Here is a 27,708-nt window from a genome sequence, read left to right as displayed (position 1 = left end):
AAGGGTATCAGGATCACTTGGGATAGCGGCTCCAGGCCAACTACTGACTTTTTTATCCAACAAGCATTTATTGGTCATCTCCTATGTGATAGACAGCATCCTACGACTTGAGAATACAGAATTGAAAAAGAAAGAAAAATTTCTTGACCTAACTTATATCCTTTAAAGAGAGTCAAATATAGAGCTTGCGAGCAGATGAACAATAAGATAAACCTGGCCAAACCCACCAATGGAACTGGAAAGGCAGGATGCGTATTTTAGATAGCATGACCTTAGAGGGAGTTGTGGAAGAGGAGACAAATGAACTGAAACTTAGTGATGAGAAGGAGGTAGCCACCTGAAGATCTGGAGAAACACCATTCCAGGAAGACAGAGCCAAAAGGGAAAGTCCCTACTATGGAATATTCTTTAGCCTCAAAAAAGAAGGAAATCTTACTATGTGTGACAACATGGATGGACCTTGAGGGCATCATGCCAAGTGAGATGTCAGACAGTGAAAGACAAATACTATATTATCTCATTTATATGCACATATAATATTAAATCTTAAAAAAATCTTTAAAAAAAAACCAAACTCATAGAAAAAGAGATCAGATTTGTGGTTATCAGAGGGGGAATCCGATGAAATTATTCAAAAGTACAAACTTCCAGTTATAAGATAAACAAGTACTAGAGATGTGGTGTACAGCGTGATGGCTATAGTTACCACTGCTGTGTGGTATAGTTGAAAGTCGTTAAGAGAGTAGATCCTAAGAGTTCTCGTCACTAGGAAAAAAACATTTTTTTCATTTTCTTTTTATGTATATGAGGTGATGGATGGTAACTAAATTTACTGCAGTAATCATTTCACCATATATGTAAGTCAAATCATTATGCTATACCCTTAAACTTATACAGTGCTGTATGTAAATTATATCTCCATAAAAACATAAAAAAAATAAAATTAACTGTCTGGGGAAGGGGTCTGAGATCTGCATCTTGTACATATTTCCTAGATGTCTATTTACCAGAACTTTGAAAACCACTATTATGCTGAAAAAACATAGAGATTTAAATCAAGATTAGGGAAATGTAAAATGTATGGACAAAATGGAGCCTTCTTTCTGGTACTTCAACAAATCAGATATCTCTACCTAAATATCTGCTACTACCAGAATATCCCAGTTTTCAAAAATCCTCAGGCTTAATCCCCCACTCAACCCGTTCTCCCTCCTTCCTCATGTCCTCCTCACAGCAGTGCTGAGACGCTGGGATTCCAACTCTTAAGTCACTTCTAGCTTTGACAGGAGTGCATGGCTCAACTCTGAGCTCTCAGATGAGAAGTCCTTCTCTTACAAAGTTTTGAATCTCTTAGCTGAAAAGTCCCCAAATTAATTTTCATTGCCTTCCTCATCTTCATTTAAATGATTAGTACTGATGTTTGCTACATCTTGAAAAGTCCTGACACATTGACCTAACTTGTATTATCTTCCATCTAGCCTTTATATAATCTCTTTTTCATCTCTCCTTGTAGAATGATAAGGTTAAGAAATGCAAAAAAAAAAAAAAAAAAAAAAAGAAAGAAAGAAAAGAAAAGAAAAACCTCTATCTTGAGCCAGCCCTGATGGCCTAGTGGTTAAAGTTCAGCCCTTCTCACCACTTCGGCAGCCCGGGTTCATTCCCCTGTTGTGGAACCACGGCACCCATCTGTCAGTTGTCATGATGTGGCAGCAGCTCACATATACAAACTAGAAGGACTTACAGTTAGGATACACAATCATGCACTGGGGTTTTGGGGAGGGAAAAAAAAGTCTCCATCCCTTTGATCTTTGTGTATTTCCTGTATAAATCTGTGATATATTTCTCAGAATGAATATAATTTTAGCCTAGCCCAATACCCTCTTTTTATTAACAGATTAATTAAGGAAACAAATATGTATTGTCTATGACATGCCAGGCTCTGCACTAGGTACTGGGGACATGACAGTGAATAAAATGGTCCAAAGCTCCACCCTGTAGGAGTTGACATCCTCATGAAGGGGAAAGGATACATGGGCTCTGAATATCGTTCTGCCTTTCCATCTCACCATAAGGCAGGTTCTCAGGAATGACTTCCTTTCCATTGCTTATGATTCCTGTGCTAGCAGTTCTCTCTGAATTAAAAGAAAAACAAACAAAAAAAGCTTGTATAATCTTCTGTTAAAAACAGGTGGTAGGTTATTCCTCCTACACAGCTTTCTTTTTAAATTTTTAATTTAGTATAATATACATAACATAAAATTATCATTTTAACCATTTTTTAAGTGTACAGTTCAATAGTGCTAAGTACATTCACATTGTTGTGTGACAAGTCTCTCGAAATCTTTTCCCGTTGCACAGTTGAAAGTCTATAGTTGTTGGAATGACTCCCCATTTCCCCTTCCCCCAGGCCATGGCCACTACTTTTTGTCTCAATGAATTTGACTACTCTAGTTACCTCACGTGAGTGGACTCACACAGTGTCTTTTTGTGATTTGTCTATTTGGCTTGGCATAATGCCCTCAGGGTTCATTCATGTTGTAGCATGCATCAGAATTTCCTCTCTTGTTAAGGCTGAATAACATTATATTGTATGTACAATATACGTTTACCTATTCTTCTGTATATGGACATTTGGATTGCTTCTACCTTCTGGCTATTGTGAATTAGGATGCTATGAATATTGATATTAAAATACCTGTTTGAGATCCTTCTTTCAATTTGTTTGGTTATATACCCAGAAGTGGAATTATTAGATCACAGGGTCATATTATTACCCTTTATTTTCATATGACCCCAGCTTCCAACATCTTTGCAGGACTGTATCCTTTTGCCATTTCCATGACAGCTTAAATGAAAGAACTTCCTGAAACAGGGTTTTCCCCATTGGTCTGATACAGGGTCCTGAGCCATTCACTATTTATAGCATTATCTTATTTTAATTTTCTCCATAGCACTGACCACTCTCAGAATTTTGGTTTTTGTGTGTATGTAGACATATGTAAGAATTTTGCTTACTTTAAATTTATTTTCAACTTAAAAATTATATTTGAATTTAAATTCTCAGTTACAATTTAAGATCCATGAGGATGAAGATTGTGTCTTTTCTATGCACTGCTATATCCCCAGAATCTGTAATAAATATTTATTGAGTTTGATCAATTATCGAGTTAGTAGGAGTGAAAAAAAATCCCAATAACTGTATCAACTCTTCTCTTTGCTTGTGTAGACACAGCTCTGACACTTCTGATTTTATAACTGTAATGCCACAGTAGTCATTTTACAATTCTCACAAAATTAATCTGAAGATAAAGAAAAATAAAGACCACAGACAAAGTAATGGATCATGTCCACTTTCAACAGAAGTTATTGAAAGTATCTGCTCTGTGATGGTTTTTATTCCTCTTTATAGTTAGAAAATACACTAGAGTGTTACAATGGAGAAGGAAATGGTTTAAATTGTTGAGCTGAAGGCTAGCTTTTTACTCTATGATTCTTCATTTTACTGCCATGACACAACATAAAGTTCAGGGCATATAATGGGGGGAGAAGAAGAAAGTCTTCTGAATAACCTGGCAGGCATATCTTTCAATTTAATTCACCTGTCAGCCCAGGCAATGGTGGCTGAGCCCATTATTGGCAGTCCTGTACCATAGTTACTTTCAGACTTACTCCCTTCCTGTCTACCCAGAATAAGTCACCAAGTCACTCTCCACTCTGTCTCCATGGCATTCTTTTTGAAATTTTTAGAATAAAAATCTCGATCAGAGCAAAGTGGTATGTCACATTTCTCCCCTTTTGATAAGCAGAGGTGTTTAATCTTTGTAGCTTTGAAAAATAATCTTTTTAGTTCAAATACTTTATCAATTTTATTATAAATGAGAAACAATCTACCTATGCTTGTGTCATTTATCACAATGAAATAATCATCTCATTTATTTTACTTCCCAAGGCTGAGAGAACTAAAGCAAAGAGGAAAGGAAACAGAGGATGAGAAGATTACAGAGAAAGAGAACGATGCTTCTGAATGGGCCAGCCTGTGTTCTCCAGTCAGACATTGGGTTTACTGTTCCATGTTGCCTGCCACAGCACTGGCCGTGGGGTATGGGTGGGAGCTCATCTCTTTATACGTGTGTTCAATAAACACTTCCAAGTATAGATGAAAGCAAAACTGAGACTTGGATGTTATAACATAACTTTCACAAAAAAGGATACAGTCATGACTCGTATGATGTAAAAATGGTTGCATATTAAAGTTTTTATATAACTCATTAATGAGGAAACTGGTGAGGTGTTACGACCCATTCAAAGGGGAATCCAAGGATGGACAACTTTATAGATGGGAATATTGAAATGATGTGCAAATGCAGGCAATGCTGATACCTCCTGGGGTGAAAGGGTTCTTTCTCTACCAGCCAGTATTAATTTGCATGTCTCTGGATAAGAGAGATTTTGCTAACTATCAGTCATCTACGCCTTTCAGAGTTGTAAAATAGCTACCATATAATTTGGATCAGACAATCCAGAAGGGTGTGCTATAGACAATGCACAAATTTTCCCTTCCGTGGATAAGTTGTCCATGTGGCTTCTCTGCCTTCCGTACTACTTGCTCCTTTCTTGGTTCTTCTACCTGCCCCACTAATACCATTGCCACCAGGAAACTCTGTTCATGGACAGCTATCAGCTAAGGCCACGTGACTATTTGGGGCCAAACCAACAGAAGAATACTTTGTATTTTAATAAAAAATTTTGAAAAAAAGTTTTATAAACAAAAAGCATACATTTATTATGGTCTCATTTTAGGTAATAGAAGAGATGTTTCGGACACAAGGCCCTAACCTGTATTCTTCAATTCCTAACATATAAAACTTTAGGTGTATAATTTAGAGAAAATCTCATTTTATAGGTGAGAAAATAGAAGCTCGGAAAGGCTAAGGAAAAGGGCTAAGTTACACGTTATTTGGTGATAAACCCGGTTCTCTTGACTCCAAAAACTACTTTTCCGTTTCTCTGAATGAGAGGCCTCCAAGAGCACTGTTAGCAGTTCCACATGAGTTCAGTCATGGTAGTTATTGCCATGAATGTGATCCAGGAGTAAACAAATATTCATCTTGTACCTCACTTTGACTGGAAGTTTTCCTCAAGGAGGATGAAGTCAGGCACAGAATAGGAAGAGAAATGATTGCTTCAGGCTTCATGAAATGCTGATACAGGACTCTTGCCAATCTTACTTAAAATAGTTCATGCAAAATGCTTAGTACTTAGTGCTTGGCACATGGTGAACACTCCGCGTCAGTTAATGTAGTGAAAACGACAAGTATTACTAGCATTAATAAAATATAATAAGAAATAACCTCATGTTGAAAATATTTGCACAAAGTTCCCAATTTTTACGATTTGTGTGTGCCATCTTCTGGATGCAAGGTAGTTGTGGGCTATACAACATCTTAGCCTTGTTCTAATTCAGTAATGTTTGGATCTTATACTCTACACTTTACTTGCATGTTTCTCACAGAAGGAAGTTTGTAGGTTGACTGGTTGCACGCAAAGGAGACCTATAGATGTCCCTGGAAACATATCAGCATTCCACAGAGAAGCTGTGAAAGTCAGCCAAGTTGGATGTTCCCAATGACATCCTGTTCTCCCACCTGGTAGATAAGGTCTCCTTTCAGTCACCGTATCAGGACATGGACCAAGAACAATATTTAGGACACACACACAACAGCGGCAATTGTATAATTCAAACATAAGTTCAGATCATCCATTCTGCCAAGGAATTTCTATTTCGATTGCTATGAATGATACTAAATGTCATGTTCTGAAAAAAGAACTATGAACTGCCAGAGGCACAATCCACCATAGCATCCAGCAGAAAAAAAAAAAAAAGATATATATGCCTATTTTTACATAATTAGTACCCTAATGACCATAGCTATTGAAATCAGTTGGTCCAGATTTTCTGCTGAGTCTGCAAAATGGGCTTTTAGCCAAAAGGAAGATTTTTATATTCCTATGAAAATAAAGGGGAAGAAAAAAATAACTTTAATACATAATTTTCGCTGTAAAACATGACGGAACAACATAAACTGTTTTGTCGTGGTTAGGTTCTCCCACTTTTTTTTCTTTTTAGTGAAATGTTACTCAGATTTTAAAGTCATACCGAAATCTTGTCCACTGAGTGATAAAAATTTCCCTTTCTTTGCTTCAGCTCTGTAGTAAATAACTGATAATTTGTTACTTCTTCGGATTAGTAAATGACATGATCAAAAGCAAAAATACTGTTTATCCATTTCACAAAACTCTAAATTGTGCTTACGGTGGAAGTACAATTTCTCCATCCTGGGGTCATCCTACAAATCTTGATAGATTTCCTCAAGATTTTGCTCCCTGTTCTAAAAAGTCATTTTCACGATACTCTTTGAGAGTATCACTTTTTCCAGACCTCACTAACTCCGTTAATTGAAATTCATTTCATTGAGGATAGAATGATTGTTCTCTTATTAAGGAAATTCCCAATATTCATTTTCCTTAACTCCCATTAATATTTATTGCACAATTACATTGTATAAGACACAATACAATATGCTGAACGTAATCTCAATAAGCCTAAGAGATTATACGTCTTAAAAGTAAAAAAAAAACAAATCTTTTCTTATTTGGTGTTTTTTCTAAGGTACTAAGAAAATATTTTGCAGGGTAAGCTACATTTAGAGACTAAAGGAAATGGTTTAAAAGGAGAAAGCAAAAAACCGCTCAAGACAGGGAGGGTTTTTCTCAATATAAACATGATCTTATCCATTTAAGGAGAGATTCGTCTCAATAAATAAGATGAGGGAAATAGTTTGTGAGAAACAAGCAAAGGAAACAGGGCATCTTATCACTGAGTGGATCAGAAAGATCCCGCAGTCTTTTCCTAACACCACAGGTGGGGCTGGTTGGTGATGAGGAGAGAAAGAAGGCTATAAAAGGAAGCTAATCTTGTGCAGCTAAAAAAGGCAGGTTTAAGAATCAAAATTTAAAAAGCAGGCTATTAGAATAGCAAATAATTCTTAAAAATCAAAATGATTTTGGAGGAAAATTATTTAGGGTTATACAGTGTCACTGGGCCAAGAACAATGAATGCTCCTTAATTTAACTTAATTGAAATATACCGCACGCTAAGAAATGCACATTGAACGTGATGCTTTATTCAATCTACTCCTTAAAACAGAAACCAATTTTATTTTTTCCTGGAGTGGGCAACGGGATGGGGGACACGGAGATAAAGAACAGATGAGTATACTTTTTTGTCAGTATGATGAACTTTTTGTAATTAAACTTAATTAAATCTCATTAGCCACTAAGAGAGCATAAGAAATAAATCTCCAAAAATGTAAAATTTTCTTTAGACATATTTTAGAGCCAAAGGACATATTTTCATTAAAAACTAATATCCTTTATCAAGTTAATGGAAATGTTCTTAATAATTGTGTTGCATTCTTTGTGAAAATGCCATAAGATATTAAACAAAGCTCGCTATCATCTCAAATTACCCAAACACAAGAATTATAAAGGGCACAAAATGAAAAATGTTTTTGTCTTCTTAAAACAAAAGTATTTATTTTTTTCTTGCTGATTTCCTTGATGTACAGTAAAATAACAGATAGGTAATTCATTTGTTGACTTTCTTGAGGTGGAATTGATATAAATGCTTGAGGAGTTGTACAAATGTATCTGCTGTGTAGCCACTGTCTCAATCAATGTACAGAAAATTTCTGCCAGCCCAAAACATCCCCTCATACCCCATTTCAATCCAAATGACCCTCATTTCCATCTCCAAGCAATCAGTGATCCAATTTCTGTTATAAATTAATTTTTTCCGTTTTGTAATCAAAACCACAATGAGATAGCACAAAATTTACAGTAGGTACTATTATGTGTCTGGCTACTTTCACTCGAAGTTTTTGTGATTCTTTCATATTGTTGCATGTATCAGTAATTGACATCTTTTCATAGCTAAGTAATATTACATTATATGAATATGCCGTAATTTGTTTATCCATTCTCTTGACATATGTGTCATTTTTTAAAAAATGTCTATAAACATTTGTATACAAGTATTTTTGTGGATATACATTTCTATTTCTCTTGAGTAACTACCTAGGAGTATAATTTCTTGGTTATATGGTAAGTGTGGGTTTGGCTTTGCAAGATAATCAAAAAGCTCTCCAAAGTGTCTGTATAATTTTACACTCTCTCCAGCAGTGTATGAGTTCCAGCAATTCCCAGCCTTGCCAACATTTGAAATTGTTCATATTTTTTAATTTTAGCCATTCTTGTGGGTGTGCAGGTGGTATCTCATTGTGGTTTTAATTTACTAAATATGTTGAGAATAATTCATGTGCTTATTGATCATCCATATATCTTATTTTGTCAAGCATTTTCTTAATGTTTGACCCATTGTTTATTATATATTTTTGTCATCTTACTTTTGAATTTTCAAAGTTCTTTATATGTCTGGATTTCATCCATAAATTTCAATAGTATGTGTTTCTATTTTCATTCAGATAAAAATGCTTTTTTATTTCCCTTATAATTATTTATAAATGTGTTGTTTAATTCCTCACTATTTAAGGACTTTCCAGATATCTTTTAGAAATTGATTTCAAATCTAATTTCTTTGTGATTGGAGATATCCTGTGGGATTTCAATCTTTTTAAACTTTTTAAAGCCTGCCACACTTCAGTGAAAGGGTATTTTAAGGGGCTTCCCCATCGCCAAAATCACCATTAATCTCAATCTTTTCTATAAATATTCTTTCACCTTCTTTTTCTAACTGAAATCTTATTCTCTAATGATACAGCTCTCTATGAAGCTCTCTCAAATGATGTCTGTTTTCTTTTTCAGAACACAATTCCTGAAAATGGGGTACCTTTCCTCCTTGCTCCACGTTGCACTTCCAGACCATTCTCCCTCAGTTCTCCAAAAAATTTCTCTGCTTTGAATCTCATCCTAGACCAAAGTACCCACTACCCTCCACAATGTAGCTATTTGCCAATCCTCCAGGTAGTAACAACACTCTCTCTGTAAATATGTTTGCATCCGGCTCACTGATAATTCTTTCCAAAACTATTCTTATTGGTGGTCATTATCGGTGATCACAATATTCACACAGATTATCCTATCAATGTCCTAGCCCCTTGGATCTTTGACCTTTCCTCGTCCAATGAACCTTGTCTCCACCCATTTCAGCCCAGCCCTCCCACAGTCATCCTATTGTCCTTATCATTGTTAACAGCAATAAATTCTCCACCATTTCAGTTTGAACGTCCCCACCCCGTGCCACCTCCTTGTTTCTTTCTTGTTAATTTCCTTTACTATGTCAGCTCCAAAAATTCTTCACTCCCTTTTGCATATTGAATCTATTGATATGACCACGTTCTCCCTGTTCCTCATCCTCTTCATGCTCTCTTTTCTTGTGTGTAAGTCACACTCCATAAGGCATCCTATTATTGTATCTTGCTGTTACCTTCACGACCTTGCCTTTCTCTATTGTTCTAACACACTCTCTCAGCAAAATAACTTTTATTGGATCTGACCCTGCTCTTCTGTGCCTTTCCTGGTTCAGTCAGCTGCAATTAGAAGAAGAAAACACACAACATGTAGACAAAGTTTAAATTTATGATCACTTATCACATGTACGCCCTTAATATTACCTGGCAGTCACACTACATTTCCCTTGCTCCTTCTCTCTTCCGTTCTCCCAAACAATTATTTTGTACTCATCCCTCTCCCCTCAAATCTCTAACGCCTCCACTGTCATCCTCACTCTCAACTATCTTCCTTCTTATTTCACCAAAAAAATTAAAATCACCATAAAGGTTTACTACCACCTCTATATGTGTCTGCTTATCTATGTCAGGACCCACAGACTATAACTCCTGGATTGTTAGAATGGATGATCTCTTTCTCCTTCTAGTTAAGGCCAGCACCTCTACTGTAAACCAGCTCTGAGACTCTTTCCTTCTCAAAAACATCGTTCCAGCAACTATTCTCTCTTGCTCTCCTGCTTCATCACCTTTTTCCTCTCTCCTTCCTCAATATAATATATATTGAGGAATATATATATAATATATATTGAGAAATATATATAATCATGCCATTATCTCTGTATCTCTCAACACTACTTCACTCTTTAGTTACTTTATAGAGCAAAATTCTTTCACAGAGTTATCTATCACTTTCCAAATTGCTTAATTTAGAATTTTAAAAATAAATCCACAACAATCAGGATTTTCCCTTGCCAAACCATTCTTCTTAAGGACACCAAACACTTGCTCATTGCTACCGTTAGTGGTCATTTCTCAGTCTTTATCTTACTTGATCTGTCAGCAACTGTTTACAAGATTTATCACTCTCTACTCCCAGAAAATTATTATCTGGCTTCTAGCATCCTATACTTCCCTGATTTTTGTTTTACTTGTCTTGTCACTTCATATTTTTCCTAATTCCTTTATATCTCCTCAACCAGAACCAGCTATGTAATTTGTGGAGCCTAGTGCAAAATGAAAATGTGGAGCCTGGTTGTCAAAAATTAAGAATTACAGGGCAAGGGGCTGGCCCTGTGGCCGAGTGGTTAAGTTCCTGTGCCCTGCTTTGGTGGCCCAGGGTTTTACCAGTCCGGCTCCTGGGCATGGACCTAGCACTGCTAATCAAGCCATGCTGAGGTGGCATCCCACACAGCAGAGCCAGAGAGACCTACAACTAGAATATGCAACTATGTGTTGGGGGCTTTGGGGAGAAGAAGAAGAAGAAGAACAAAAGATCAGCAACAGATGCTAGCTCAGGTGCCAATCTTTAAAAAAAAGAAGAATTAGAAGGCAAGAGGAGAATCTTAAAATGAGCTCAGGGCCCTTCTGAGTATGTGGCCCTGTGCAACTACACAGATTTCAAGTCCATGAAGCCAGCCCTCCCACAACCTCTAAAGGCTACAATGTCCTAGGACTCTAAGGCTGAAACCTTAGACATTCTCTCTAGTCTACTTCCTAGGCGAGCTCATCCAAAAGATTGAGTTTATCCCATTATATGCTGATGATTTTTGAATTTATATCTCTATACCATACCTATAAACTTAATTTCCACTTGTATGACCAATAAGAATTTCAAACTCAACATGTCCCAAACTAAGCTCCTGATCTTCCTTAGAAAACTGAGTAGAGCCAGCCCTGATGGCCTAGCGGCTAAAGTTCAGCCCACTCTACTTCAGCAGCCTGCGTTCGGTTCCCAGGAGTGGAACAGCACCACTCATCTGTCAGTAGCCATGCTGTGGTGGCAGCTCACATAGAATAGCTAGAGGGACCTACAACTAGAATATACAACTATGTACCACAGCTTTGGGGAGGAAAAAAAAAGAGAGGAAGATTGGCTCAGGGAGAGGAAGAGGGAGACGTTAGCTCAGGGAGAATCTTTCCCAGAAAAAAAAAAAAACTGGATATATCTATAACCTTCAATTCAGTTAATGACAGTTCTACTCCTTCAGTTGCTCAGGCCCCAACCTGTGGTGTCATTCTCTTACTTCTCAGCCAATTCTATTAGTCCTACCTTCAAAATCCGTCCAGAATATGACCACTTCTCCGTCTTCCCACTGCCATCATCCCTGTCGAGGCTACTATAATTTCTCATCTAGATTATTACAATATCCATCTGATTAGTCTCCTGCCTCTGCTAGTGACCTCTTCCAGACTTCTCTACCGAGCATCCAGAGTAATCTCGTTACATATAATACAGATATTGTCCCTCTTTCCTTAAAACCATCCAACTTGTCCCTATGTCTTTCATCATGAAAGACAAAGTTCTTATGTGATGTACAGTTACATCCTAGATGTTTGATGCTCTTCCTTGCAAGACTGTCACTTATCTGACCTCACTACTCTCCCCCATAGCTGTCTTCCTGTTCCTTCAACATATAAGGAATACTACTGTTCAGTACATTCAAGTTTATTTTCACTCTTTCTAGAAAGTTCTTCCCCTAAATACATTGCATGGCCTGGTCCCTCATTCTCTTAGATGTTTACTCAAATTTTACCTTCTATGGTAGGTTGAATAATGTCTCCCACCAAGATGTCAATGCCCTAATCCCCAGAACAGTGAATATTTTACCTTACATAGCAATAGCAACTTTACAGATGTAATTGAGTTACGGATCTTGAGATGGGGAGATTATCCTGAATTATCCAGGTAGTTTCAATCTAATCATGAGGGTCCCTATGAGAGGGAGTCATAAGGATCAGAGTAAGTAGTAGGAGACGAGACAATGGAAGCAAGAGATTGGAGGGAAGCAAGGAAGGGGATACAAGCCAAGGAATGCCAGCAGCTTTTAGAGGCTGGAAAAGATAAGGAAACTGATTCTACTATGAAAGCAAAGAAGGAGCACAGCCCTGCAGACACTTTAATTTTAGACTACTGACCTCTACAACTGTAAGAATAAATTCATATTGTTTTAAGCCACTAAGTCCATGCTTCTTTGTTACAGCAGCGATAGGAAACCAATATACCCTCTCACTGAAGTTTTCCCTGCCCATCTTGTCTAAAGTTTTAACAGCTACTCCATCTGCTTATTTATTCCTCTTCTTGTCCTTATAATATAAGGCTCATACTATATAACACACTGTTTATTTTACTAAGTTATCAAGTATACCATCAGTCTCCTCCACTAGAGCAGGGGTTGGGGTCTGTGTTTTATTCACTGCCCTAACTGTAGTACCTAAAACATGCCAGGCACATATTAGGTGCTCAATGAATATTTGCTAAAAATAGTAAATGTAAGAATGAGTTCGGACTTTTTGTTTCTAATTAGTGATTTTTATTGTCTCAATGATCATATCCATGAATCTTCTGGGCTAACACAATGTACTCTAACAGTAAATGTGTCCCTGTGTGTGCACAGTATAGTAGGATATTTATATTTAATGGATAATGGCATGATAAACGGGTAGGACCATATGGTGATTTAATGTGTAATCAATAGGATTGACTTGACCAGACCTCACATTTTACATTTCATATCTGCTTATTTCCGCCATGGAAATGATGAATGAAATTAGCTGTGATGTTTAATTAAAACAATGTAAACAACAGAAAATATACGACAACAATTAAAAACAGATGGCGTTGCTTTCTATTTTATCTTAATACATTACTTCTTAGACAAGGTGGACAATGTAGCCAAGAAACATCAATGCCTCTCTTACTTTCCATATATATTCCCTGCTCTTACCATATAACTATAGCTCTTTCCTACTAGCGTATAGCCACAAAAGGCTTCTACAGAAGAAAGCATCACCTCTTAAGCTTCATAGTAGCAGGTCAAGATCTTAGATTTTGACCTTAAGAAAAGTATAAAGCTACATACTCTATTTTCATTTATGTCTGTAGAGCACCAAGTTAGAGGAGCAAAACAGTCTTTGAAATAAAGCAGACATTGTGTATAAAAGCTGATTGCACTCTAAGTTTGATCTTTCACAAAGAAAACACAAAAGAAGTAATGTATGCAACTGTGCATTATTCTTGTATAAAGGACTTATAAAAAGTCCTTGCTATCCATGCTTAACAAACCTCATTGCTCAATCAGCTTGTTAGTTATTCAGTGTCTGCAGAATATCCAGGCTCATTACGCCATGCCATAGGGAGTTCATCATTCGAGCAGGAAATTTTCTTAGTGATATTTTTATTTACAGACTATAATGTAATAATCGATTGGGGGAAATGCTCCTTCTTATTACAGAATTAGAAACTTTGGCAATTATTTTCCATTTCCGCCTCTGGGGTTGACTTGGCAGTGTAAATTTATATTTAAAATATATTGATAATTCTCAGGAAGGGGATTCAATCCTATAAACTGGGAGATCCAAGATGACCCAATGGGGTTAAAATAAAACCTACTGTGAATTTTTTCCTTCTGGTATCACTGATTATTTTTCTGTAAGCAGACAATGGATAAACATGCCCCCTTGTCACAGTAATTTTACTGAGCAGGTGTAACATTGGACATGGAGTGGGGAAAAATAGACCATCGAAGTAATTCAGCATTAAGGTGTTTATGTCACATTAGTGATCAAATAAAGCTCCTCTGCTGATAGGAAATTAGTGTCCCTGGCAAAGCCATGTTCAGAGGGAGAAGAAAGAAGCCTATTCATTTCTCAAGTACTTCATGAGAAAAGTACATATGTGTTCATTGAAAGAGGCTTATGTGTATGTCTCACAGGAAAAGTACATATGTGTTCATTGAAAGAGGCTTACGTGTATGTCTCACAGGACATGTGAAACCGAACACCTGTGCATATTCCCTTATCAAACAGTTAGTTTTCCTACCAAGCTACTCTACTTGAAAAGTGCAAAGTGATCTCACAGCCAGCATATATAAATGCTTTTAAGTATTAATAATAATATCAAATAAATAAATGTCAACTATGACCAAGTAACCCAAATCATGTTATAAGGTATACTTCTTTAAAGTAACTAGCATCACTATAGAGGTAAAGAAACTGAGGAATAAAGTAAATTACTCACTTATCCAAGGTCAACTTCATAGGTCAAGAACAGAGCCAGAACTAGACCCTATCCTTTAGAACAGATCAACTCCCTCACTTGAAGTTGGCATATTACACTGAAGGTAACATCATATGAGTATCTAATAAAGACTTTAAGCTATTATAGTAGAGTGGCTTCAGACAAAATTCGAATTGATTGAAGCTTTCCTCTGAAACTTGAATCAAAGCAAACTCCATCTTTTTTTCTGTACCTCTTCTCTGGTAGTGAAGGATCCAAAGATAGCACACAAATGGATGTTCTCTGATACCTGTGGCTTATCAGTTAGAATAGAAGTAATGGAAATCTCATGAGAAAGCCTGCACTTAAAAGATTTCCAATCCAATTTTTGAACTCAAAAGGCTTGAATTAGTTTCAGATTAACATCCAAGTCTTTCAAAGTACATCTTCCACGATTCAGTTATCAAGAGGACATCAGACACTGGAATTTACACTCAATTTTTATGGCAAGAGGAGAGAAATAGGCAAATATGTACGTTTTACTTGTCTTCTTTTTTCTTTTGGCAATGCCCCCTATTCTATCTATCTCCTTTCTACATGTTATTTATTTTCCCACTTATACCCTCATTACCTTCTTGTAAAATAATTATACCTGTGCATGTATGTATGCACACACAACCTTACATATGCAATGCAATGCTTCTTAATGTTCTGCTATAGCAGTGGTAACTCAACATGTCGTCTTACCTCCCTTTATATGCCATACCCCATAGCTGCCAACCGTAGGACGATTAAAGTCCAAAGATGCTTGGTTTCAGTGACCTTCAAATACATCTCAATGGAGGAAATCCCATTCCACAGAGCCCATGAGACAGTGTTGCTGCCATCCTTTTCCTGTCTCTGATCCTCAGATTTTCCTCATTGCAAATATAGTTGAGCCGGCTGCCAAACTCTCTTCAATTTCCTCTCCCAACTGTAGGTCAGCTACTATTGGTACAAACATCTATAAGATAGGCAAGTGGCAAGGGTGTTACAGAGCTGTGTCCACCTCAATCTACCCTGGAGAATTTGAAGCAAGAATTAAAAATATGATTTGTAATTCAGCGTGGAAGCCGTTGGGGAGTCATAAATCACAGATGCCACTAAACCTACTGGGTATTAATGAGAGAAACAGAATCCAGCCTTTTTTAAAGAAGCCGCAGAAGTATTCCATTAAGAAGAATTCCATCTCAACCTACTTTCAGCAACCTATTCATCTGTGTCCTTCCCAAACCTTCCCTTTGAGGATAGTTCTCTTGCTGAGGTCTACTGTCTACAGAGGGTTACCACTACCTTGAAGTTTCACGCTATAGCCCTAGGTGCTTTGTCAAATTCTAGAGAAGAAAGCTCTTCACATCTCACTGTACAAATTGAGGCAAATGCTAATATGATATTATGTGTGCATGTTTATTTTTATGGAACTAATATTTAATCTGTTTCAATTAAAATCAACCATGTATTATTTGCCTGCAGATTGCACATATTTGAAAGCTGATGGCCATTATTTGGAAAAATCATTTGAAAACACATGGATTTGTACAGTGCTGAATCAAGTGTAATATAAACTGTGGATAGTCTCTGCTGAGTGGTTGCAAATGCTTCCGCTATGGATAAGACTGATAATGTCAACGTCAGAGAGAAGGAAAGGATACAGAGCAAAGATACACGTTTCTTTAGCTTCTGCTTTTCTTCCTAAGGGAACTTTAACATAACATGCCTCCAAAAGCTGATACAGATTCCACGTTTCCTTATAACATAAGGTGCTGCAAAAATGGTCACTTTCCCTGAAGATATCTCAGTTCTTTCATTTAAGGAATGCCGTTTAACTGCGTTTATTCAAAACACTTGACTGAGTTGGTTCTTCTGTGTATAAAACTACCTGGTACTTGTTTACTGCTAAGAAATTCAAGACTCAGAAGCTTCAAACACTGCCATCAAATGCATCTATATTTTCGTTTTCTCTTTTTCAATAAGCAGGGCTAAACCCTTTCAAAGGACGATTTTGGCTACGTTTTATCATATTGCTCTGATTCTTTAACGTGTATAGTAGGATAGCAGCTCCGAAATCAGCTGAACCAATAAGATTGGGGAAGTATCCTGGGATTCTTACTTTTAAGCTCCCCAGATGATTCTGATTGATAATCATATAACTTTTCAAATCTTTTTCACTTCAAGGATATTCCATGAAGAGCAAACCCCTGATTTATAACTAACTATATACTCCAATATAGAGGAAGAGCCTAGTCGACATATGTTCAGATTTTTTATGTCCATCCCCAAAAGCACTATGCTTCCTTTAAAACCTCATCTTAGTTCCTCCAAAACTCAACCAGTGTTCTTGTCCAATTGTAACACTAAGTAAGAGCCATAGAGAAGAGTGCCTCATCCTTTCCTCATAGCCTCCTTATTTTCCAGAAGCCCTTTCCTTGTTTTGTTTTTTCCCTGTTTTTCTTTCCCAAACTTAGTTTATCATGCCACTACAACTGTCTCCTCACATACGAAAGATTCCTATTTTAACTCCTGTAGAGGGTAGAATAGTGGCCCCTCTAAAAGATATGTCTACATCCTATTCCTGTGAATGTTATCTTAGTTGGAGAAAAGGTCTTTGCAGATTCACTTAAGTTAAGAATCTTGAAATGAGATCCTTCTGGCTTATATGAGTCAGCCCTAAATCCAATGACAAGTGTCCTTGTAAGAGAAGAGGAGAAGACACAGAGACAGACAGAAGGCCATGCAAAGATGAAGACAGAGATTGGAGTGATGCGGTCACAAGCCAAGGAATACAGTTGTCCTCCTGTATCCCTGGGGGATCGTTTTGAGGACCCCCCCATAGATACCAAAAGCCATAGATGCTCAAGTCCCTTAGTCAGCCCTCCATATCCACGGGGCTATACATTCACAGATTCAACCAACCATGTATTTTAAACACAGTACACATTCTGCCATTGATTGAATCCACAGATGCAGAACTCACGGATACAGAAGGCCAACTATACCTGCAGACACCAGAAGATGGAAAAGGCAAGGAAGGAATCCCCCTTAGATCTTTTGGAGGAAGTGTGGCCCTGCTGACATTTTCATTTCAGACTTGTGGCCACCAGAACTAGAGAAATAATATGTTGTTTTAAGCCACCGAGTTTGTGGTAATTTGTTATAGCAGCCCAAGGAAACTGATACAATCCCATTTCTCCTCTCCCTGTCTAACCAAACTCTCACCTATTTAACACACAAAACTTTTTCTGTCTCTCCCCGTCTTTCTCCCTTTTCCTCTCTTCAGACAGTTACATGCTGTGAAACAATCTGAGTCATAAGCCAAAGAGTAGAATTTATAACACATCTCTCCAGAGAAAGCAGAAGTTATAACTAGATTTGGGTTCCTTAAGGGCACGGACTGAGTATTCTCATCTCATGTTAGGATTGCTCACACCTAGCATAAATGCAAGCATGTGGCAGTTTAATAAAAATTTTTCATTAATAACTCCTAATTCTGGATAAAATTAAACTTCAATATTTCCAAAAGCTAAAGTCTCTGAGAAGTCTTCAAACTCAAATTCCACTTAGATTTGTCAAGGTCTTTTCATCTATTTCCTTGCCCTCTTCAAATTTAACATTTTGTCCTCAAACACCAGTGATTCAGAAGAGTAAATCCTCATTGTCGTCATCAAATAATGATAACTCAGAGTCCAATGATGTCATGTCAAAACAACATTCATTGCATTTTAAGACAAATATATTTTGGGATTTTCATCTGAGAACTTAACTCTCATTTAATATATTGTTTGCATTAAAAATATATTCTTCATTAGAAGAAATTCTTTACAAAGTAATCCCTGGAACACAATAGATTTATGAGTTAGAGGCTGTTTGTTCCTATTCTTGGTAATCCTAGCCTTATATTTTCATCCTGGATATACTTATCTCTTGCTATCTCTAAGTAATAATGTAATATAATAAGTAAGACAGATTTTATTCACAGGGGACTATTGTGATAGGTATGCAGGGGGGTTACTACAGTGGGAGGAGTTTTGTGGTAGGGAAGAGAGATTGGGCTTAACTCCAAATACAAGAAAAACTGAGAATTTATGACCAAGGAGTAGGGCAGAGATCAGTGGATGGAAAATTACTAAGGGGAAACATCAGGGATACAGGGGCAATTCTGCTTAAATTGACAGAACAAGATTCTTGTTGAAGGCAGGCCAGGGGTATCAGACATCACATGGAGGATGGTGGAGGATGAGGAACCAATGATCAGATATCAAGGTTGGTCAGATATGAAGGATGGGGGATTCTGGCTAAACTGACTTAGCAGGATTCTTGCTAAAGCTGGACAATGCAGAGATGAACATGGAAGCCCAAACATCAAAGCCTAGTTGAGAAGAGAGTTCAGAAGAGCCTGACTAGAGTTTGGTCAAGGAGAGAATCTTTATCAGAATTTGTAACCTTAAAAGAGAACCCTCTAATAATAGCATCATTAGCAACAGCTTCTCACTCCCCACCTATCTTTCCTTCTCCTTTGTGATTTTATTTGGAAAAAGCTTAATCTCTATCTTTCTTCTAACCCAAGATAAGGCCATCATTTTCCTTTATGAAAACTATCAATACTTATTCCTTATTTTCCTTTCTTTAGCCTTTGCTTTCCGATTGCCTCCTTTTCTCTCATGACTCCTTGTCTTTTCTACTGAAAGGCAACAGGTACTTAACTTCTTGTTATTTTCCTTTGCTTTTCTTTATCTTTGCTATTTAGATTACTCTTCTCTTCTCTGGATTTTGTTTCTTTACCTTATTTTGGTTTCTAGACCACAGTATTTGAGGTTTCTCTTTAAAGCCTCCCACTGTTGAACTTCCTCTTCGTGTTGTTTCCTTGGCTCACGTCCTCCTTTACTAGAATTCACTGCTAAAGCTTCCTGCTGCTCAGATTCCTTTAGTCTTAATGTCTACAGAAGAATTTCCTTTCTTACATTTACTAGGAAAGTTTCTTACTAGAGTCCTCCTGCCTGTGGTTTTGTGTCTCTGAATACTCAGTGAGCTGCATGCATTAAAACCCCCTTTGTTGGCAATCTCTAGATAAGAAGCGAGAGCTGGGATGTCGGGGAAAACCTAGATGACAGTACTTTCCCAGGTTTGAATAGCAATGGGCTCCTGATCAAGTTACATGTACTGGTTCTGAATTGATTTTGCTATTGCCAGAAATGTTTTCTCTGAATGACTTAGCTGTATGGCAGGACAGCCATCTGATTACCAAATATCTGCTTTTTCATCATCCTGTGAATTACCTTCCTCCCCTTTGAAGCCCCAGGCTCCTATCCCATTGCTTTGCTCAGGATGGCAGATAAGCCTCAACTGCCCGACTTATCCTTCCGTCTCATATTCTTATGGGGTTCCCGTAAATACATAATTAAATTTATTTTTCTCCTGTTAATATGTCTTCTGCCAATTTAATTATTAGAACAGCCAAAAGAACCTAGAAAGGTAGAGGAAAACTTCTTCCTCCTCAGTAACACCCTCACATGTGAGGAACACATTAAAAAAAATGAGCATAAAAAATATTCAAAGAAAAGAACCAGGATATTTAATATCTTGAGGGGTAATACTGAAAAGGATTTAGAGAAGAATTTAGGTGATGAATAGAAGTCCCTGTCTGCTAAGTGCTATTAAGACTATTCTTGAGTTTTTACATAATTTTCATGGTATGTGGTAAGACATATGGCATGGCATGTTGAAGTTCACCACAGAAATGTACTTGGGGATTTGGTCATTCTGATTCTCATCTATTCATTCAACAATATTGATTACTTTTGATGTGCTCTGTGCTCAAAATACAATAATGAGCAAAATACAAATATAAACAAAAATAGATATTGGTGCTGTTCTCATAAAGCTTAACATCAAATCACTACCAAAATAATATAAATTTTCCAGTGTGGTCGGTGTTGCAAATGAAATGTACATAATGCTATAAAGACATGTACTAAGGAGATTTGATATCAGGCAGATCAGGGACGGTTCAATAGAGATGACGGTAAAGGCAGAGGAGTGCTCTTAGATGAAGCTGGAGAAGGAAGCAGCTGCCAGGGCATTAGGAGCCCCACTAAGGAGAGAAGTAATGTTATTGGATTTGTGATACAAAAGTACAAACTGGCTGCACTGTTGTGACAGTTAATTTTGTGCGTCAGCTTGGCTGGGCTATGGTGCCCAGATATTTTGTCAAATATTATTCTGGATGTTTCTGTGGGGATGTTTTTGATGAGGTTAACATTTAAATCAGTGGACTTTGAGTGAAGCACATTGTCCTCCATAACATGAAAGGACCTCATCCAATCAGCTGAAAGCTTGAACAGAACAAAAAGTCTGGCCTCCCCCAAGCGGGAAGAAATTCTACCCACAGACAGCTTTTCCACTTGAACTGCAGCGTCAGCCCCTCTTTGGGTCTCTAGTTTACTAGGCAGATTTTGGAATTGCCAGCTTCTATTATCTCATGAACCAATTCCTTAAAATAATCTTTCCTTCCTTCCTCTCTCTCATATATATATATATCTCCTCCATCCTATTGGTTCTGCTTCTGGAGAAACCTAATACTAACACAAATGTAGACATTTCTTGGTGGGGCAAAAGGGATGTTAGGGTAATGGTGCTGGAATTTGAGAGAAGTGGATTGAAAACCCAATTAAGAAGCAAAATATTCAGGTCATGCTGATGTATTGAGTATTGGAGGCATGAAAAACAGACAGAAGAAAGACTCTCGGATTTCTGATTCACACTCTAAATGCACGGTGGTGTTCACCGAGTGATGTTACCCAGAAGAGGATCATTTGGGAAAGAAAGAGTATGATTGTAGGTTTGGAAATGTTGAGTTTGAGATGCTGTTGATAAATCCAAAAAGGCTACATTAGTGGTTGAATATAAAAACTTGGTTAACAGATGAGAGATATAGACTGCACATAAATCTGAGAATCATCTTCTTCTAACTGGTAACTGAAGAAGTGGACATGAATGAAAACATATGATAATAGAGAGAAGAAGAAAGCTAGGACTAAGTTTTGAAAAACTGCAACATTTAATGACAGAATATGAGACTACAAATATAGTGAAAATTTAAATAAATTTTATGGTTTCAAATTTTTTAATTTTAATATAATATGTGGGACTGATATGTATCAAGGTCTTTGTGAAGTTCCATTGTTGCAAGAAAGGATTGCTATAACTTCTGGTTTGAATCTTTTTGCTTCATTCTTCAAGGGATAAGCTGGTTATTTGAGTTAGTTTTTTACTTTCTCATTCATCAGGAAATCAAGACAGAAAGTTGTATAATTATCATAATAGGACCTGCGTTCAGGTCCCTAGTTCTCCTTAAAAAAAATTGCCTTTGAATAGCACTTCCTGGGCATAATGCATGAGCAAGTTAGAGACATCTTCAAGTTTATCAAGAAGCCAGGTCTATGCTAATTTTACAGAACATTTGGAGGTTATTTCTGTGATCTCTTTTGTAAGTTCTGCAGGAACAAAATCATGAACATTCACCATCAAGTTGAAAACATTAATTTATAAAGTTTATAAAGTTCGCCAGTTGTATAAGTTCTATAAGCATGTAGGTGTCTTGAATTCTTGGATTTATTGAATATTATTGGATTTGAATATTATTAGTCTTATTAAGATTTTATGTTGATGTGTAAAATTATGTACATATAATGTTATCTGGCCTAATGGCAATACTGATTCATTTGCTTATTTATTCAAACAATTATTAATAAAATGAAATGATTCAAGTACCCTATGAGACACTGGCATACAAATATAATTAAGACAAAGTTCCTGTGCCATAAATAAGCTCACAGTCTGGTGGATACATATAATGACATGTTTAATACAATGTGTTGCAATTCATGATCAAGATAGTTTATTATGAGAACAAAGAAGAGATAAACAATCCCACCTGAAATGGGATAGAGGGAGTCAGGGAAGTTTTAAAGGATTAGAAAGTATTAACCAGGCCAACAGGGATTGAGAGGAAGTGCATTCCGGGTAGAAGAAACAGCATGACCAAAAACATGAAATATTTTGGGTTTTTTTTTTTTTTTTTTTACCAATATTGCAGATGCATAACATGAAGACAGAAAAATGGCAAGATATATATAGATTTAGGTAGTAAAGTCCACATTATGAAGTGACAGAGTTGGCAGGCTAGAGAATTTGGGATTATCTTGTTGACAATGGAGAACTGCAGAATGGATTTAAGTAGGAAAATTACCATAACTAGATTGGCATAGTAAATAATATTGGTATTTAAGAAAGGAATCTGAGTCAACATAACTGGTGGCGTGTTGTATTCATATTACAATACTTTTCACATTACTAGCTTTTTTTTTTTTAATTCATGATTGTTAAGGAAACCTGGTACACTATTTCACTGTTCACGAAACATCCTGCTCTGTTGTTCATAGGAATGATCATGTGAATTTCTTTGGCAGAAATAATTGTGAGAAGAAACAACATGTGCTTCTAGACATGTGACATAGCTTTAAGAATCAGCAGTGGCGTACCATGTTTCATTCTCCTGTACCACAGTGGCACCATTATGGCAAGTCATCGAGATTCTTGCTTTGTGTGTTACTGCAGCTAATCTAGGAGAAGCTGACTGATACAGGGAGTGTATATCATTTAGTGATGCTTCCTCTCAGATTGGAAACTCTTTAGTAGCCTCCTTAAACTTACTAGTCACATACAATACACTATATAACGCTGCTTTTCCCCAAAAAGCTAAATGATATAGAAAGTAGTGATTAAAGACAGAAGAGATTTTAACTTCAGTTACAGGGTTATTTATGATGATGAGAAATAGTAGTTTTCTGTTCTATATTTCCATAGAACATTTGAACACAGTGGACTATATTTACTCATTTACCATTGATTATCATTATCCATGGTAGTTATGTTCTCCCAAGTCACCACAAACACTCACTTAGTGAATACGGAACTATGGCTCTAGGGGAAATACAGGGTTAGGTGCCTGCAAGCCTCTGGTCACAACATTTCATCAACCAAAACACCATTTGTGTTATATGGGTCATTTGCCAACACCCTTGTAAAACAAACCAGTCTCATCAGCACTGAAAAAAAGCTCTTCTACTTATGTACTTCTACCCAGCTCTTCTTCCGATATAACTTAGTAGGTATATTCTAAATTCTCCCACAGCCTCCTGATCTGCAGAACCTGCCTCTCCGACAAGTTTAGCATTTTTCACACCATTCCACCTTTTGAAACATGTGAGCCAGCCAGCACAATGGGAGAAGGGATTAACATTTTCCTAACTCTGGCCAACATTAGTATAAATTTCTTTGTCTTTCAGCCTCACAACAATGCTGTTCACTATAGTTGTTTTTATTAGTTGAAACCACAAATTTAGCCATTTTTCCTTCTTTCCTAACTTCATCACATACTATAGATGTTACTTTAGCACTTTCTGAAGCAGCCTTATGTACAGATTGGTGAATTTCCTCTTCCTTTTTCTGGATGTACCATATTGTTGTTTCATTAACATTGAACTCACAGTCAACAACACTTTAAGTCATGCCTGAACGATGCTTATCTAACACATATTTTCTCCCATAAGGCACATCTTAGCCTTCCTCTGCTTAGGAACACTAGACAGCTCTTCAGCACTACACTTAGGGGCCATTTTAAACAACGGAATCACCAAAAAAAGACCCTGCAAAAATGCAAAAAAAGGTGACACTAAATAGATTGCAAAATGAACACTTAAGTACAGTGTGAGACCTGCAACAAGAGAGCAGAGCCTCGCCTTTTTCAGTCTCAGCTGGGAACATGTGTGGTCACACGACTCAAAATTTTGACCACACGGCTAATGTCTGCAAACAATCCTTTGAGTATTGATTTGCGGTTTATAAATAAAATTTAGTGAGTAGGAAAATTCACAGATATGGAATCTGTGAATAATGGGGCTTAACTGTACTTGTTTCATTATTAAATAAAGTGACATGCACTTTTTGAACCAAGATTAAACATATTATTAGAAGTGCTGTGGCAAATGGGCACACAACCTAATGAAGGTGTGGTCATCAAATTCTAGAGCCCACATTTAACACAGGGAGAAAAAGATCACGCCAAATAAGACTTATTCAATTAGGCTAGTATTTATTAGTTACCAGGTAATTTAAAACAACTAGATGATATTTTTTGTTATTGTTTAATAAAATAAATGCATTGACCATAATATACTTTCCAAGCAGAAGCATTGTTGCAAATTCACTAAATATAGAAGAAGAATCCAGTCTGCTAACAAGGATTCACTGACATCTGACAGCAACCAAATATCTATAGGGTAAATTACTAAAATAAACACATTACATGTGTCGTGTGAGAAACTGAATTTGTGGCTCCACATCTGATCCCAGCATCTGACTGAGAAACGCAGAAGGTTTCCCAAAGTTTGTTTTTAAATGTTGCTTACAAAGTAGGATTGAGGGAAAGTATTTCTGATCCAAAAGAGAGTATAAAATTAAAGCAAATGTGTAGGACCACAATGGAATTAAGCTGAGTAGATCAGACCAAGCAGTGTTTACTTACTTACTTGTCAATCACAGATATGTGATATTGGACAATAAAATTGTAGCTCCGAGCTGTGTAAGTCTTCATATAAAAGGTCGGATTTCTTGAGAGACTAGGAAGAATTTAGTTCCATTCAATCGGAAAAAAGAGAACTATTGATTTCTGAAGATTTGAGCAACAAATATAACTTACTTTTACAGAATATGATCTCTAACTTGTCATATTATATATCAGATGAGCGATTAAATTTACCTTCCCAAAATCACAAAGATAAAAGTCAATGAAGTATATTTTTTGCACAATTAAAAGAAACACTGGCATCATTTAAATGACATTGATTGTGAAATGAAAGACTTTCTCAACTTCCTACTGGTAGGAGGACTGAACCAACATTTTCCAAGATAAACTCTTCAGCATCAGGAGTTTTGACAGCTCTGGAGGGAAAGAAAATGGCATTTTTATTCTCAATAGAATGTACAACCACAGGTACTGAGGCAGTTACAGCTTGAAAGCATATTCTTAAGCATTGAAAATGACTCAGTAGGGAAATGGTGTGGGTTTAAGTTTTGATAATGCCACAGTAAAGAATAGAACAAGAAACTTAAATTATATGCACTTCAGTAAAGTAACAATGTACATTTACTTTGCAGCTCTTGACAGGTAAAGCCATACGTGACCTTCAGGTGACGTGTACAGCTCCCACAACATTGCCTAGATTATAGTTTACCTGTTGGAAATTGTGCTTCTAGCTACGGTTAGCAACATTCAAGAGCCATGTGAGAGGTTGTATGACAAAAAGATAAGACATCCTCCTCTCTTTAAGTCATTTTTCAAGAAATTATCACAACATTTTTATTTCCTTTGCCTCTACACTTTCCTTTGCTGTAAGTTCTATATTCAGCTCTTTGCCCTGAATGATTTTCACTCCATACTGTCAGAGCGGAAGATTCAAAGAAACAAGAAAACAACACGAAGTAACTAGTGTCTTCCCACAAAGCTTTTACAGCTGGCAGAAAGAAGGGTGTGAAGCTGCCCTTTTGTCCAGAAGGCTTTCAAAAGGATTCTTGTCCTCTCACAATAAACGTGGTAAATATGATAGCGGTCACTACTGGTTGTTTACATGAAAATATCTATGAATTGTTATCATTTGACTCAAACCTGATAGTCTCAGAGAGTTTGAGCACCTGAGAATTGTTGAGAGGATGATCCCTAGACCTCTCCTTTCATCTCCTTTTCTAGAGTCATATCACAACCAGGGGAAGCGCGCGGACGAGCTGTGAGAACACACCAGTGGCCACAGCTTCTCCTGGAATCTCCTGGGAGAAGATAGGTAAGGGATCTCATTCTTCTAGCACCAGTGAGAGTCAGCAAGGAGGAGCTGGAGAGAGAACTTGCCATTCTCTAAGCCAAGATCAAGCATGAGATTTAGATCTGGGCAAATCCAGAGAAGAAAAACTAGTGAACTCCCGGGAGAAAGAGAAACTTGTTTACTGCTTATGATTCTGGAAGGACTAACCCTACCCTGCCAGGTAATTTCAGGCATGCTACACTAACCTCAGTCCCGTGGTTGGGAAAGGGCTGTGATTTACACACAAGGAATCAGGCAACATCAGGCTTCTGCCCCCTTCCTTGGCAGAAAGGTCACATTCTCCAGCTTGTTGTCAACTGAGCCACAAGGACAGAAATTTCTATGCCTTCTTTCCAAAACTCAGCTGCTTCTTTGTGATGGAACACACAGAGAAGTGCCACTTTGATGGAACATATACAGAAGAAGACAAAGTCATGTATCACTTTAAATGACTAAGGGAAGATCAAGCATTATTTGGAATAGTTGGCAGCAACTGAAATGGAATTGATGGAGAGTCAGAAAAAAAAAAAACTCTACAAAATTGCTAATGCACATGGACAAGCAATTAGAGCATGGAATGTATTCTGGCACACATATTATATAATTTTTAAATGTGAAAAGTCAATAGAGGAACTGGAAATTAGAAGGATCACTGCCAAGAATGGATCTATTGATCTTGAAGATCAAATAGAAGATGAAATTTCTCAGCATGGAGCAAGAATAAAAAGGAATCGGAATCTTGAGGGAAAACTAAAAGATAAGAAAGACAGATATCTGGAAATCTAAAATGTAAAATATAGGAGTGCCAGAAGGAGAAAAAAGGAATAGGGGAAAAACTAATAATTAGATAATAGAAGATAAATTTCTTGAGCTGAAGGGTTTGATTCCGCATATGGAAAAGATCCATAAACTTCTAGGAAGGACTAATAAAAATTTATAAATTTCACATTAAAAAGAGAAAACCTAACCAGGCTGAAGACAAGGGTGGAGGTGGAGAAAGGGGCTCAATGTAACATGGGAATCAGACGAGCACAAGACTTCTCATCTGAAACACTGAGAGGCCATAAAATCACAGCTAAAGACGATTGAGCAAAATGCTTCGATGATCTTGTATATAGTCCGGTCACAAACTAGCAGAGTTAATGAAACAATTTGGTACAGTGTCTAGATACAAGATCAATGTAAAATATTAACAGGTTGTTTTTTGGGTTTTTTTAGAATACCTATAAATAGT

Source organism: Equus asinus, chromosome 16 (assembly GCF_041296235.1).
Source record: "Equus asinus isolate D_3611 breed Donkey chromosome 16, EquAss-T2T_v2, whole genome shotgun sequence".
NCBI classification, from domain to species: Eukaryota; Metazoa; Chordata; class Mammalia; order Perissodactyla; family Equidae; genus Equus; species Equus asinus.
This window is presented reverse-complemented; position numbering follows the sequence as displayed.